Raw genomic sequence first — 15,749 nt, 5'->3', positions numbered from 1 at the left:
AGGGAATCCCTTTTCTCCTCCTCGCAATCAGGGAGAGTGAGCAAGAAAGTTTAGGGTACAGCCCCTTTGAGCTAATATATGGACATGCTGTACGAGGACCATTGGCCGTGTTAAAGGAAGTATGGTCCGGAAGGGCCGATCCACCTTTGTATTTATTGCCATCTTTAATGCAAGAGCACTTGTCCTTCACGAGGAGCCTGGCTTTAGAAAATATAGCAAAAGCCTAGACTAAAATGAAGCAGCGTTTCGATAAGAAGGCTGCTCTATGCTCTTTTCAAGTAGGGGATAAAGTTTTAGCTCTAAAATTGGTTCCTGGACATACGCTGCAGCCCAGGTATGAAGGACCCATGGAGATAGTGAGGAAACTGAGTGAGGTAAATTACTTAGTTCCTACTCCAGGTAAAAAGAAGTCCAACCATGCCTACCATGTAAATCAGTTGAAAAGGTATTATGGGGGAACATCACCCACTACTTCCATTCTACCACAAGAAGAGGATATATGCCTTACAGATTGTTCTAGAGGGGTAGAAGTGCGTCTAAAAAATTCAGAAGTGTTGAGCGCTATGGACCAGTTTTTATGTAACTTAGGAGATGACCAAGCTAGAAAGATTAAAGAGTTGCTAATGGCTTATCCGAGTTTATTCGGAGACGTCCCCAAACGTTGCACTCTGGGGACACATGATGTGGATGTACAAGGTGCTCTGCCAATCAAGCAAGCCCCGTATCGAACGAGCCCAGTGAAAAATAAGGCACTTAGAGAGGAAATAGATTTTCTGTTAACTCACGGTTTGATCGAATGCAGCAGAAGTCCGTGGGCTTCGCCCTGTGTCCTTGTGGCTAAAGCAGATGGATCTTACCGTATGTGTACAGATTACCGGAGGGTAAACTCTGTGACCTTACCAGATGGGTATCCTCTACCTAGGGTAGACGATTTAATAGATAAAGTCTCCGGGGCTAAATATGTGAGTAGACTAGACCTGTTACGAGGTTATTATCAAGTACCACTGTCAACACGAGCCCAAGAGATATCGTCTTTTACTGTACCTGGTGGTCTATTTAACTATTTAGTTATGCCCTTCGGCCTCTGTAATGCAGCGTCTACGTTTCAGAGGCTGATGAATAGTCTAACTTATGAGCTGGAAGGTGTGGAAGCTTATTTGGATGATTTAGTGGTGATAAGTGAAGAGTGGGGACAGCATGTGTCTCGGCTAGAAGCACTTCTGAAAAAACTAGAAGAATACAATTTTACGGTTAATTTAGCCAAGTGTGAGTTTGGGCAAGCCCGAATAAAATATCTAGGCTTCAGTATCGGCCAAGGAACAGTAGCACCTCTTAATGCTAAGACCAAAGCCATTTCAGATTTCCCTATACCTCGGGACAGAAAAGGAGTACAAAGATTTCTAGGGATGGCCGGCTACTACCGCCGGTTCTGCCCCAACTTCTCTCAGGTGGCAGCTCCCCTGTTTGAATTAACCAGTTCTAAAGTTAAATTCTGTTGGACCTCAGAATGTGACATGGCTTTTAACAAATTGAAACGATTACTTGAATCGTCACCAGTATTACAAAGTCCAAATTTTGATGTCCCCTTTTCTTTACAAGTGGATGCCAGCGAGTATGCAGTCGGTGCTGTCCTTCTACAACCTTCCTCCTCTCCTGATCTTTTACACCCAGTCTGTTATTTTTCTGCAAAATTGAAACCCCATCAATTAAGTTATGCAACCGTTGAAAAGGAGGCACTAGCATTGGTCTTAGCCTTGGAACACTTTGAGGTCTATCTCGGGACTACCCCTCATAAAATTAGAGTAAAAACAGATCATAATCCCTTAACCTTTTTAAACACCATGAAGGCTAAGAATGCTAGAATAGAAAGATGGTCCCTTAGGATACAACCTTTTTCTATAAGTATTAACCATATTAGAGGAGCTGATAATGTGATTGCTGACACTCTGTCCCGTCCTTAAGACATGTAATTAAATTTGAATTTACAAAAGAGGATTTATAGTGCATTTTTATAGGTATGTGTTTGTTTAATGCAATTTTTAATGCTATTTGTTTACTTACAGTCATCTGATTCTTGAAACCACTGAGGAGACCTGTCACGTAAGCCACCATATGGTATCCAGAACTTATTTCTGCAGTGGTAGTCTCCTGTTGTCTCACCCTGACTTCTCCTGCTACCAATGGTCACTTAAGGCCTCTTCATGAGAAACGCCTCTTCTACCAGAAGCTCTGGTTACGTGGTGTCTACACATACGTGGTTTGGCGACACAAGACTTTTAATTTTCTGGTTGAAGAAGCAGCATTTGTCATCAGGGTCTTTGTCAGAGGAATAACTTGTATTCTGGTTTATATTCTGTTCTTGAAGTCCTCTTTTACGGCGAAGTTTGGTCCCCGAAGGGGGGGGTGTGTTATGACCAAGGTCATAATGTGATTAATTTATATGTATTATCCACTTAATATTATACTCTGGGTTTCTTTAATATTAGCTAAATTAAAGATTATACTAGTTTATAATATTATCTGATTTAGGAATATACCCGGGTATGATGTGTATATATACATATAGTATATATCTTGAGTAATGTGTTAGGTAGGTACACCTGGCTAAGGTATATAACAAGGTATGTCCATTGGTGGGTAGTTTGCACCGCTCTACCCTCTCCCCCTTTTGACGAGTTGATGTCAAGAAGGGATTTACTGTCGGTGGCAGTTCACTCTCTCTGCCGACTCAGTGTACACTGACTGAGCTACCCTCCTAGTACTCCGCCTTATTCTCACTTGGATATAGAATTGTGTTATAGAAACTCCTGAACCAGCTTGTGGTTTATTGTGAAGTCTGCTGACAATTATATACAGTTATCTTCAGGTTACGATGTGACGACCAGTGTCAAGCTTAGAACTTTGTGATATATTCCTTATGCCAGGGAGTTACTCAGTGAAAGTGTTAATTCTCAATATATGTACTTGCACACCAGTAATGTTACTATTGAGGAAGCAGTAATATTCCTCTGATCATTATCAAGTGTAGTGACCATACTGACATGTACATTCTATTTAAGAGTTTTCTTGTGTGACGTAAAGTTTCTGACAGTGATATTTAATAGATATTTATGAATAGCTAAAGTATTTAAGCTTTTAAATAAAAAGAAACTTGAAAAGACTGAGTAACTATTATTTGTGCCTTATATTTCTAAGTTTGGAACCATATCCTCTCATTCTATGAAGTGTGTTGTTACGGAGTGCACTAACCTGGCTAAAGATTAAGGTTTGAACCGTAACAATGGGGAAGCACTTGTGGGGGAGGGGATGGAAGGTATTCAGGCTTAATTTAACCCTTTGAGGGTTTTGGTCGTACTAGTACGTCTTACGCGTAGGGTTTTTTGTCGTACTAGTACGCATAAATTCTAGCGGCCTCAAATCTCGCAGGAAAAGGCTGATAAGCCTAGATGTGAGAGAATGGGTCTGTGTGGTGGGTGTGCGCAGTAGGAAAAAAATCTGGGACCCAGTGGTGCATTGTGGGAATGCCATCATAGTACACAATTTCCACCGTGCCCTGCGGTAAGAAGTTCCTCACTCCTCGGCGAATTGGGACACTTTTGTTCCCCAGTGACAGTTCTAATACAGATGGAAGTGACAGTGAAGATGAGTTTCAAGGTTCTGGTGAGGTTTTGACCGAAACTAATGACCATAATATGGGTAATAGTGAGGAAAACCCAGACAACCCACAGCCTTCCACCTCTGGTGCTGGGCCGTCGTTCAATTGTACCAGAATCAAAGAGGAAACTCCTATTTTCCAAAATCCCAGACTCAGATGTGAGCATTGGTGATGATAATGATAGTGATTATGAACTACAAGCTCTTCAAACTTGTTCCAAGAATGGAGGAGGAGGAGGAGGCAGAGGAGGAGGAGGCAGAGGAGGAGGAGGCAAGAGGAGGAGGAGGCAAGAGGAGGAGGAGGCAGAGGAGGAGGAGGAGGAGGAGGAGGAGGAGGAGGAGGAGGAGGAAGAAGAAGAGGAGGAGGAGGAGGAGGAAGAAGAAGAGGAGGAGGAGGAGGAGGAAGAGGAAGAGTAGGAGGAAGAGGAATAAGAGGAAGAGGAGGAGGAAGAGGAATAGTAGGAGGAAGATTAGGGGGAAGAGGAGGAAGAGGAAGAGTAGGAGGAAGAGGAAGAGTAGGAGGAAGAGGAAGAGGAGGAAGAGGAAGAGTATGAGGAAGAGTAGGGGGAAGAGGAGGAAGAGTAGGGGGAAGAGGAGGAAGAGTAGGGGGAAGAGGAGGAAGAGGAGGAGGAGGAGGGTGGAACACTAGTACACTGGTACTGGTACACTAACATTTCTGTCTGTCTATTTGTCTGTCTGTCAAGCTCCCTGTCTATCTGTCTATCCGTCTAGCTCTCTGTCTCAGAGAGCCACAAGACTGTGTCATCACTTTTACTCACATCTTCAAGCAGATTATAGCACTTTGTCTGGATTTCTTGGGTTATCCTAGGTAATTTATACTATGTATACTTGTATTTATGTGTACCTGTGAGACAGAGATAGACAGACAGATAGAAAGAGAGAGACAGATTGAAAGAGATAGAATGAGGGAGAAAGATAAAACACCATTGTGTATGACACCATGTTTCAGAGTTCCACAAGCTGCAGAACTAATAGGAATATGTTCAGTGACTGTATATTGGTATATATATTATAGAACAATAATAATAAACAATGTTTTGTATTGTTTGTTTTTGTAAACAAGTTTTGTAAACAATATATTGATAATTATGTTTGTGTGCTTATTGTGTTGTATACAACGAGTGTATATATGTACATTGCACCTTACTTTGGTCTCATAGGCCACATAAGTTATGTGAAAAAATAAAATAGTGCAAAAAAACAACAAACCTTCAAATACAAGTAAATCAAAGTTTACCGGGTGAGCGGCAGTCGCCGCTGTTGCCATACGCGGCTCATTTTCTGCAAACTTCATGCATCCATATCTCCATAAGTATTGATGGTAAATTTTTTTTGTTTATCCTATAATGTTTAGAAAAAAAAACTCTATTTTTTCATAAGAAAAAATAATTTTTTTTTTTTTTGAAATTTGGCCGACCCTGAGAACGAGTTTCGGAGAGGGCCTGTCGACCCTCAAAGGGTTAAGGAACTGGAACACAGACCCAATTCCCTAGATCAAGAGCCCCTCATCATGTACATACTACTAATAATAATACATGTAATTATTATAACAATAACAATAATACAATAGTAATAATAATAATACATGTAATTATTATAACAATAACAATAATACAATAGTAATAATAATAATAACAGTAAGGAGAAACTTCTAAAGGCTGCCAGTAGTTGGTGCCGCCATCAGCAAAACATTCGTAACCACTACTTTTCACCTGTCTAGACTTAAGTAGTCTATAAGTATTAGGTTAACCCTTTCAGGATAGAGACCCCCGATCCGTAACTCACCCTCAGGGTCGAAAAATTTAAAAAAGAAAAAAAATGATTTTTTCTTATGAAATGCTAGAATCTTTTTCCAATCATAATGACACCAAAAGTATGAAATTTGATGGAATTATGCTCTCATGAAGTTAGCGGTCTCAATAATATTTACTCATCGGCAATTTCGCCCACTTTGAGTCCTATTTTCATCCAATTTCAATGTTTCAGTCTATTAACCCTTTCAGGGTTAAGAGGCCCTCTCCTAAACTTCTCAGGGTTGAAAATTTTTTGGAAAAAAAAAAAAAATCTTATGAAATGATGGAGAATCTTTTCTCGACCATAATGACATGAAAAGTATGAAATTTGATGGAAAACTTACGGAGTTAAGCTCTCGTGAAGTTAGCAGTCTCGACGATGTTCACGCATCGGCAATTTCGCCCACTTTGAGCCCTATTTTCGGCCAATTTCAATGTACTAGTCGACAAAAATCATATCTATTTCATTAGAACTCCAATTTTTCTATCGAATGAGTACAGGTCTGCCATCACAAATCCGACAATCAGTTATTCGGTTCCTTCAGTTATTTGGCACTAATTTCGGCTAGCATAATTTCAAATTTCCAGGGTCGCCACATCAACCTTCTGGTACTGTTTGGTGGCACTACTTGCTGCATAAGTCATTCTAATTTCTTTTTCTCCATTTATTGTTATAACCTGCTTACTTTTAGCCCTAGCCATGGTTCCAATGAATAAAAGAAATGCTTTTCGTTATGTAAAGCACCTACACAGTACATCGTCCATTAAAGATAAGGTGGCTTTGAAGCCACTGTCGGTTGCTATAAGCTTAGTCTTGTGATGCAAGAGAATATGCTTTATTATTACGCTACTATCAAAACTACAGCTTATTGCCTATCACAATTGATCTAATATGACTTAATAAACAATATAAATAACATAAAACATGTTAAATACTCCAGAATGAATAATATTTGGCATAATACCGAGCAGTTCGACGGAGGTATGAAGAGGATACGAGATACGAGTACCATTCTCCTATCCCTGTCTTGGGGCTTACATTATTTATTTATTTATTTTATTTTATTTTATAATTTGAACATACATACAGAGGTACAAAAAAATACAGGTAAGAGTAGCATGCCAAAGCCACTTGTATGCATAGCATTATGTGCAGGCTTAAAATTCACTAAAGATTAACTAAGCAATGATGTAATCAGTGATAAAACATTATTGTAAACAGATAACAATAAAGCACAAATGAGTATTACAAAGACAGGTCATATGGTTGCATGCATTGCTGTACATTCAGTAGAATGGAGTATTCTGTTAGGTAGTGTATTTAAAGGATAACAAAGTTAGATTGGGTCTTAGGTTTAACATTTATGTGATATAATTGTGAGAAACATTTAAGATAAACAATTTATAAGGTTCAGTTATTCAGTATTTATTTGGTTTTGGGTGAGTAAGTGATCTTTGAGATGAGACTTGAATTTATAAACAGGTAGTGTTTCTTTTATATTTACAGGTAATGAATTCCAGATTTTAGGGCCTTTTATGTGCATTGAGTTTTGCATAGCGTGAAATGGACACGAGGAACATCGAAGAGTGATCTGTGCCTTGTGTTATGGTCATGTGTTCTGTTGAGGTTGGCAAGATGTTTCAGGGGAGGGTTAATATCAGAGTTAAGTGTTCTATGTATGTAATAGGTGCAGTAATAAGTATGGATGTTTTGTATGGTGAGCAGGTTTAGTGTTTTGAATATTGATGGAGTGTGCTGCCTGTAGTGGGAATTTGTTATTCTGACTGCAGAGAATATGGAGTGTAGTACAGGGCTAACTGTGATATACACTCGTACTGCACCATAAACCTGAAACAAAAAAGCTATTTTCTCAATACAGATTACCACACATAGCAGCATATGTGTAGAGAACCTAGGATAACCAAAAAAAAGACAGACAATGTGGCTATTTCTAGTACCTGGCTTGGGTTAGCTATACAGTAAGGCCCCGCTTTACAGCATTTCGCCTTACGGCATTCCTCTAATATGGCGATGTCAAATTATGACCAAAATTTGCTATACGGCAAGCGGTCTTTCAAATACGGCGCCCCCCACCCAGTTTGTTGCATTTTCCGTGACCACATCTATTATGTCAGGAAACTTTCCAAAATTTCAAGTGTTTTAAAGTTACTGCATATTTTATATATATTTTTTTTTTTTCAACAAGTCGGCCGTCTCCCACCGAGGCAGGGTGACCCAAAAAAGAAAGAAAATCCCCAAAAAGAAAATACTTTCATCATCATTCAACACTTTCACCACACTCACACATTATCACTGTTTTTGCAGAGGTGCTCAGAATACAACAGTTTAGAAGCATATACGTATAAAGATACACAACATATCCCTCCAAACTGCCAATATCCCAAACCCCTCCTTTAAAGTGCAGGCATTGTACTTCCCATTTCCAGGACTCAAGTCCGACTATACGAAAATAACCGGTTTCCCTGAATCCCTTCACTAAATATTACCCTGCTCACACTCCAACAGATCGTCAGGTCCCAAGTATCATTCGTCTCCATTCACTCCTATCTAACACGCTCATGCACGCTTGCTGGAAGTCCAAGCCCCTCGCCCACAAAACCTCCTTTACCCCCTCTTTCCAACCCTTTCGAGGACGACCCCTACTCCTCCTTCCTCCCCCTATAGATTTATATGCTTTCCATGTCATTCTACTTTGATCCATTCTCTCTAAATGACCAAACCACCTCAACAACCCCTCTTCTGCCCTCTGACTAATGCTTTTATTAACTCCACACCTTCTCCTAATTTCCACACTCCGAATTTTCTGCATAATATTTACACCACACATTGCCCTTAGACAGGACATCTCCACTGCCTCCAACCGTCTCCTCGCTGCTGCATTTACCACCCAAGCTTCACATCCATATAAGAGTGTTGGTACTACTATACTTTCATACATTCCCTTCTTTGCCTCCATAGATAACGTTTTTTGACTCCACATATACCTCAATGCACCACTCACCTTTTTTCCCTCATCAATTCTATGATTAACCTCATCCTTCATAAATCCATCCGCCGACACGTCAACTCCCAAGTATCTGAAAACATTCACTTCTTCCATACTACTCCTCCTCAATTTGATATTCAATTTTTCTTTATCTAAATCATTTGATACCCTCATCACCTTACTCTTTTCTATGTTCACTTTCAACTTTCTACCTTTACACACATTCCCAAACTCATCCACTAACCTTTGCAATTTTTCTTTAGAATCTCCCATAAGCACAGCATCATCAGCAAAAAGTAACTTTGTCAATTCCCATTTTGAATTTGATTCCCCAAAATTTAATCCCACCCCTCACCGGAAAACCCTAGCATTTACTTCCTTTACAACCCCATCTATAAATATATTAAACAACCATGGTGACATTACACATCCCTGTCTAAGACCTATTTTTACCAGGAAGTAGTCTCCCTCTCTTCTACACACCATAACCTGAGCCTCACTATCCTCATAAAAACTCTTTACAGCATTTAATAACTTGCCACCTATTCCATATACTTGCAACATCTGCCACATTGCTCCTCTATCCACTCTATCATATGCCTTTTCTAAATCCATAAATGCAATAAAAACTTCCCTACCTTTATCTAAATACTGTTCACATATATGCTTCACTTGATCTACACATCCCCTACCCACTCTGAAACCTCCTTGCTAATCCGCAATCCTACATTCTGTCTTACCTCTAATTCTTTCAATTATAACCCTACCGTACACTTTTCCTGGTATACTCAGTAAACTTATTCCTCTATAATTTTTACAGCTCTTTTGTCCCCTTTCCCTTTATATAAAGGGACTATACATGCTCTCCGCCAATCCCTAGGTACCTTCCCCTCTTTCATACATTTATTAAACAAAAGTACCAACCACTCCAACACTATATCCCCCCCTGCTTTTAACATTTCTGTCATGATCCCATCAGTTCCAGCTGCTTTACCCCCTTTCATTCTACGTAATGCCTCACGTACCTCCCCCACACTTACATTCTGCTCTTCTTCACTCCTAAAAGAAGGTATACCTCCCTGACCAGTGCATGAAATTACTGCCTCTCTTTCTTCCTTAACATTTAAAAGTTCCTCAAAATATTCTTGCCATCTACCTAATACCTCCCTCTCCCCATCTACTAACTCCCCTACTCTGTTTTTAACTGACAAATCCATACTTTCCCTAGGCTTTCTTGTTTAACTCACTCCAAAATTTTTCCTTATTTTCATTAAAATTTCTTGACAGTGCCTCCCCCACTCTATCATCTGCTCTCCTTTTGCACTCTCTCACCACTCTCTTTACCTTTCTTTTAGTCTCCATATACTCTGCTCTTCTTATAACACTTCTGCTTTGTAAAAACCTCTCATAAGCTACCTTTTTCTCTTTTATCACACCCTTTACTTCATCATTCCACGAATCACTCCTCTTTCCTCCTGCCCCCACCCTCCTATAACCACAAACTTCTGCCCCACATTCTAATATTGCATTTTTAAAACTATTCCAACCCTCTTCAACCCCCCATACTACTCATCTTTGCACTAGCCCACCTTTCTGCCAATAGTCGCTTATATCTCACCCGAACTAATTATACACTTTCACCTCCCACTTACTTGTTGTTGCCACCTTCCTCTTTTCCCATCTACCTCTTACTCTAACTGTAGCTACAACTAAATAATGATCCGATATATCAGTTGCCCCTCTATAAACATGTACATCCTGGAGCCTACCCATCAACCTTTTATCCACCAATACATAATCTAATAAACTACTTTCATTAGGTGCTACATCATACCTTGTACAGGAGGGCCCCGCTTTATGGCGTTTCACTTTACGGCGTTCCGGTAATATGGTCATTTCAAATTATGACCAAAACTCGCTATACGGCTCCCCCCACCTGACTTTCTAATACGGTCACCGTGCCCCACCCTGTTTGTTTACATTCTTCGTGAGCTCAGTAAGCACTAAGTCTCTCCATTTTGTCTGGAAACTCCAAAATTTCAAATGTTTTTAAAAGTTATTTCATATTTTATATATACTCTGATAATTATACTTATGTATACCTGTACTTAAATAAACTTACATACTGTGCTGGCATGCAGGTACACATTAAAATCAGTAAGTGTGTCTTATGTCTCCAGATGTCATATTAGTAATGATTATAATAATCATCGAGTCTCATTTAAATGTCGTATATTACGTTAAATACACATTTTCATTAATCCATCTATGATATTTTTTCAAAATTATATAATATACACGATACATAACATAAAAAGATGATAAATACACCCCACAATAGAATAAATAAACATAAATATGAGATGTGGTAGCAGACGACTTGCACAAGTGACGCCATATTAGAAATGATAATAATAATAATAATAATCACGGAGTCTCATTAAATGTTGTATATTACGTTAATATACACATTTTCATTAATCCATCCATTATATTTTTTTCAAAATTATATAATAAACACGATACATAACATAAAAAGATGATAAATACACCCCACAATAGAATAAATAAACATAAATATGAGATGTGGTAGCCAGATAACTTGTACAAGTGACGCCAAGAATAACATTTTCTCTAATCTAACATAAGAGAAAATGTGTTACTGGGGGTAACTGTAGAAAATTATTCCTTTCGTATGTATGTAAGTTTATTCAGGTATACACAAATACAGTTACATAGATTATCATACATAACAACATATGTGTAGAGAACCTAGGATAACCCAAAAAAGTCAGTGACTTATTTCCATTGCCTTCACTCAGAGCATCATTTCTTCTCAAAATGATGTTACATGAGAATGGGAGTGTTCTTCTTTATTTATTCTACTTTATCAATGTAGAGACAACCTGTACACAATGTAACTTGTACACAAACCAGACGTGTACACTTCGTTTACAAAACTTACCTTCGCCTGGTTTGTTTACATAACTCTGCGCCTGTACTCTCTCATGCACTCATTCTTTCTCTCTCTCATTTATTCGTTTTATCTCATTTACTTACTCCTGACCCTACATTAAGACTACAAATATTTTAAGGTAAGTAATGAGTGAACTGTATATACATTTTATCGCTCTGGGATGCTTAAATGTAATAGAATATTATGTGTAGGTGGGTTGGCCTGGTATGGTAGCCCGGCTGACTACCATACATACCACACTTGATTTTTTACAATAAATACTACTCATCTCACCCTATATTTTAAGGTAAGTAATGAGTGAACTGTATATACATTTTATCGCTCTGGGATGCTTAAATATCATAGAATTGTATGTGTGGGTGGGGTGGCCTGGTATGGTAGCCTGGCTGACTACCATATATACCACACTTGATTTCTTACAATAAATACTACTTGTCTCACCCTTGATTAAGACTATAAATATTTTAAGGTAAGTAATGAGTGCACTATGTGTGTATTGTACTTTTTTATTTTTTTTGATGCCTGGTTCTATTGCTAACTTAATATATGTTAGTGTAAACTTGTTATCTAGTGTTTGTATGCATTTGTAAATGGAAAAAAAGGGTGTTCCACTTTACGGCGGTAGCCTGGAACCTAACCAGCCGTATAAGTGGGGCACTCCTGTATATTTATTTATCCTCTTTTTCATAAAATATGTATTACTTATTACCAAATCTCTTTCTACACATAGCTCAATTAAAGGCTCCCCATTTACATTTACCCCTGGCACCCCGAATTTACCTACTACTCCCTCCATAACATTTTTACCCACTTTAGCATTGAAATCCCTAACCACCATTACTTTCACACTTGATTCAAAACTCCCCACGCATTCACTCAACATTTCCCAAAATCTCTCTCTCTCCTCTACACTTCTCTCTTCTCCAGGTGCATACACGCTTATTATAACCCACTTTTCACATCCAATCTTTATTTTACTCCACATAATCCTTGAATTAATACATTTATAGTCCCTCTTTTCCTGCCATAGCTTATCCTTCAACATTATTGCTACTCATTCTTTAGCTCTAACTCTATCTGAAACCCCTGACCTAATCCCATTTATTCCTCTCCATTGAAACTCTCCCACCCCCTTCAGCTTTGTTTCACTTAAAGCCAGGACATCCAGCTTCTTCTCATTCATAACATCCACAATCATCTCTTTCTTATCATTTGCACAACATCCACGCACATTCAGACTTCCCACTTTGACAATTTTCTTCTTCTTATTCTTTTTAGTAATCTTTACAGGAAAAGGGGTTACTAGCCCATTGTTCCGGCATTTTAGTTGACTTTTACAACACGCATGGCTTACGGAGGAAAGATTCTTATTCCACTTCCTGATGGATATAAAAGGAAAAGTAATAAGACCAAGAACTATTAAGATAAAATCAAAGAAAATTCAGATGAGTGTGTATAAATAAATGTGTACATGTATGTGTAGTGTGACCTAAGTGTAAGTAGAAGTAGCAAGACATACCTGTAATCTTGCATATTTATGAGACAGACAAAAGACATCAGCAATCCTACCATCATGTAAAACAATCACAGGCTTTCGTTTTACACTCACTTGGCAGGACGGTAGTACCTCCCTGGGTGGTTGCTGTCTACCAACCTACTACATATTAAAATTAATATGTATTAAAATTAATATTTGATGTGGTAAAAAAAAATTTTTTTTCATACTTTGGGGTGTCAGGAACGGATTAATTTGATTTCCATTATTTCTTATGGGAAAATTAATTCGGCTAATGATAATTTCGGCTTACGATGAGCTCTCAGGAACGGATTAATATAGTAAGGCGGGGATCCACTGTATTGCCGAGGTTGCCAACTTCGCGAGAGTGTAATTCCGTCAGTTTTCCATCATTAATGACCTTGATGAAGGGATTACGAGTGACATGAGCAAATTTGCTGATGAATATCAAAATGGTATACAATACTGACAGGTTGGTAGGTAAGACACATTGGCAACATTTAGGCAACTTTATTCCGAAATGTTTCGCATACACAGTAGGCAAAACGTTTCGGAATAAAGTTGCCTAAATGTTGCCAATGTGTCTTACCTACCAACCTGTCGGTATTGCATACCATTTTGATATTCACTCTGTCAGACACTGCAACACAATGGCATCTTGGTACAGAAGAGAAAACACCTTGGACAACTTCTTCAAGTGAGAACCGTTTGTTCTGAGAGGGACGTGACCTCTCAATGACTACAATCTCACTACTACTACTCTGCACCTCTCTTTCCGACAGTATTTAAGTCTCAACACTGTCGCTTGATCTTCAGTTAGTTCCAGACTTTGGAACAGAACTTCTCCAGGCTGAGGGACTGACAACCTCAAATCTACGACTTTAAGAGCGATGGACTGATTACATCGTCTTCACATCTCTACTGCTCCTGCCTACTTTCTGTACTCGAGTGATGAAGCCTACTGTGTAGGTGAAACGTTTCAGAATAAAGTTGCCTAAATGTTGCCAATGTGTCTTACCTACCAAATTTGCTGATGATACAAAGATAGGCCGTATGATTCATTCTGAGGAGGATAGCAATGAACTCCAGGAAGATTTGGATAAATTAATGTCTTGGTATGAAAAATGGCAAATGAAGTTCAATGTGGATAAGTGTAAGGTACTAGTCACTGGTAATGAAAATAACCCTCGAAGCTATAAACTAGGTGAAGTAGAGCTTGATCATACAGAATGTGAAAAAGACTTGGGAGTCATGGTAAGCAGAAATCTAAAGCCAAGACAGCAGTACCTTAGTGTGTGCAACAAGGCTAACAGATTACTAGGATTTATCTCTAGAAGTATAAGTAACAGAAGACCAAAAGTTATTTTACACCTCTATACATCACTAGTGAGGCCTCATTTAGATTATGCTGCTCAGTTTTGGTCTCCTTGCTACAGGACGGATATAGACTCATTAGAGAACATACAGAGAAGAATGACTCAAATGATTTACTGTGTAAGGAATCTCCCATATGAAGATAGACTTAAAGCCTTAAATCTCCATTCTCTGGAGACGTAGAATGAGGGGAGATATCACTGAAGTGTATAACTGGATGATGGGCATAAACAAAGGATATATTAATAAAGTACCGAGGGTGTCGAACCAAGTAAGAACCAGAAATAATGGATTTAAGTTGGATAAATTTAGATTTAGAAAGTACAGAGTTAAGTACTGGTTTTCTAATAGAGTTGTGGATGCGTGGAACAATCTTCCCAATAGGGTGATAGAGGCTAGGACTTTGGGTAGCTTTAAAAAGAGATTGGACAAATATATGAGTGGGAGGGGCTGGGTTTGATTGATGTCATTGGGTATGGGAGTTAATTCTTGGGTAGCTTTGGGTAGAGGTCGTTTTGATAAGGACCTGCCTTGTATGGTCCAGTAGGCCTTCTGCAGTTTTCCTCCATTCTTATCTTCTTATTTTCTAAATTTCGCTCTGTTGGTGTCATTACAATCGGGAAAAGATTCTCTATCATTTCATAAGAAAAATTTTTTTTTCGGAAATTTTGCGACACCAGGATTTGGGGTTGTGACAGTCAAGGGGTTAACATCCTATGGAGAAGGAGCATGGACACAGGGGTCATCCCACAGCTGCTAAAAACAAAAGACATAGCCCCACTCCACAAAGGGGGGCAGTAAAGCAATAGCGAAGAACTACAGACCGACAGCACTAGCATCCCATATCATAAAAATCTTTGAAATGGTTCTAAGAAGCAAGACTGCCACTCCTCTAGATACTCATCAGTTACACATCCCAGGGCAACATGGGTTTAGAGCAGGTCGCTCCTGCTTGTCCCAACTACTGGACCACTATGACAAGGTTCTGGATACTCTAGAAGACAAACAAAATGCAGATATAGTATACACAAACTTTGCAAAAGCCTTCAACAAGTGTGACCATGGAGTAATAGCGCACAAAATGTGTGATAAAGGAATAACAGGAAAAGTTGGTAGATGGGTCTATAATTTCCTAACAAATAGAACACAAAGAGTAGTAGTCAACAGAGTAAAGTCTGAGGTGGCTACTGTGAAAAGCTCTGTTCCACAAGGCACAGTACTCACTCCCATCCTGTTCCTCATCCTCGTATCTGACACAGACAGGGATATGAGCCACAGCACCGTGTCTTCTTTTGCAGATGACACCCGAATTTGCATGACAGTGTCCTCTATTGAAGACACTGCAAGACTCCATGTGGACATCAACCAAATCTTTAAATGGGCCACAGAAAGCAATGTGAAGTTCA

The 15,749-nt window shown here is 38.9% G+C and overlaps 2 protein-coding genes across 2 annotated transcripts in view; one reads left to right on the top strand and one right to left on the bottom strand.

Moving 5' to 3' along the window:
• The window catches only part of Polr3H (RNA polymerase III subunit H), a 797,681-nt gene extending 795,601 nt beyond the window's left edge, over nt 1-2,080 (top strand). Inside the window, exon 8 of the transcript XR_011393263.1 lies at nt 2,064-2,080. The gene's annotated coding sequence lies outside the window, so the exon portion shown is untranslated. The remainder of the gene's footprint in view (nt 1-2,063) is intronic.
• Nucleotides 1-15,749, bottom strand: part of LOC128696029 (translation initiation factor eIF2 assembly protein) — a gene marked incomplete at its 3' end in the record, with an annotated part of 122,687 nt that overhangs the window by 17,011 nt on the left and 89,927 nt on the right.

This window comes from Cherax quadricarinatus, chromosome 48 (assembly GCF_038502225.1).
Source record: "Cherax quadricarinatus isolate ZL_2023a chromosome 48, ASM3850222v1, whole genome shotgun sequence".
NCBI classification, from domain to species: Eukaryota; Metazoa; Arthropoda; class Malacostraca; order Decapoda; family Parastacidae; genus Cherax; species Cherax quadricarinatus.
The sequence above is the reverse complement of the archived record's forward strand: the minus strand, read 5'-3'. Positions and strand labels throughout refer to the sequence as shown.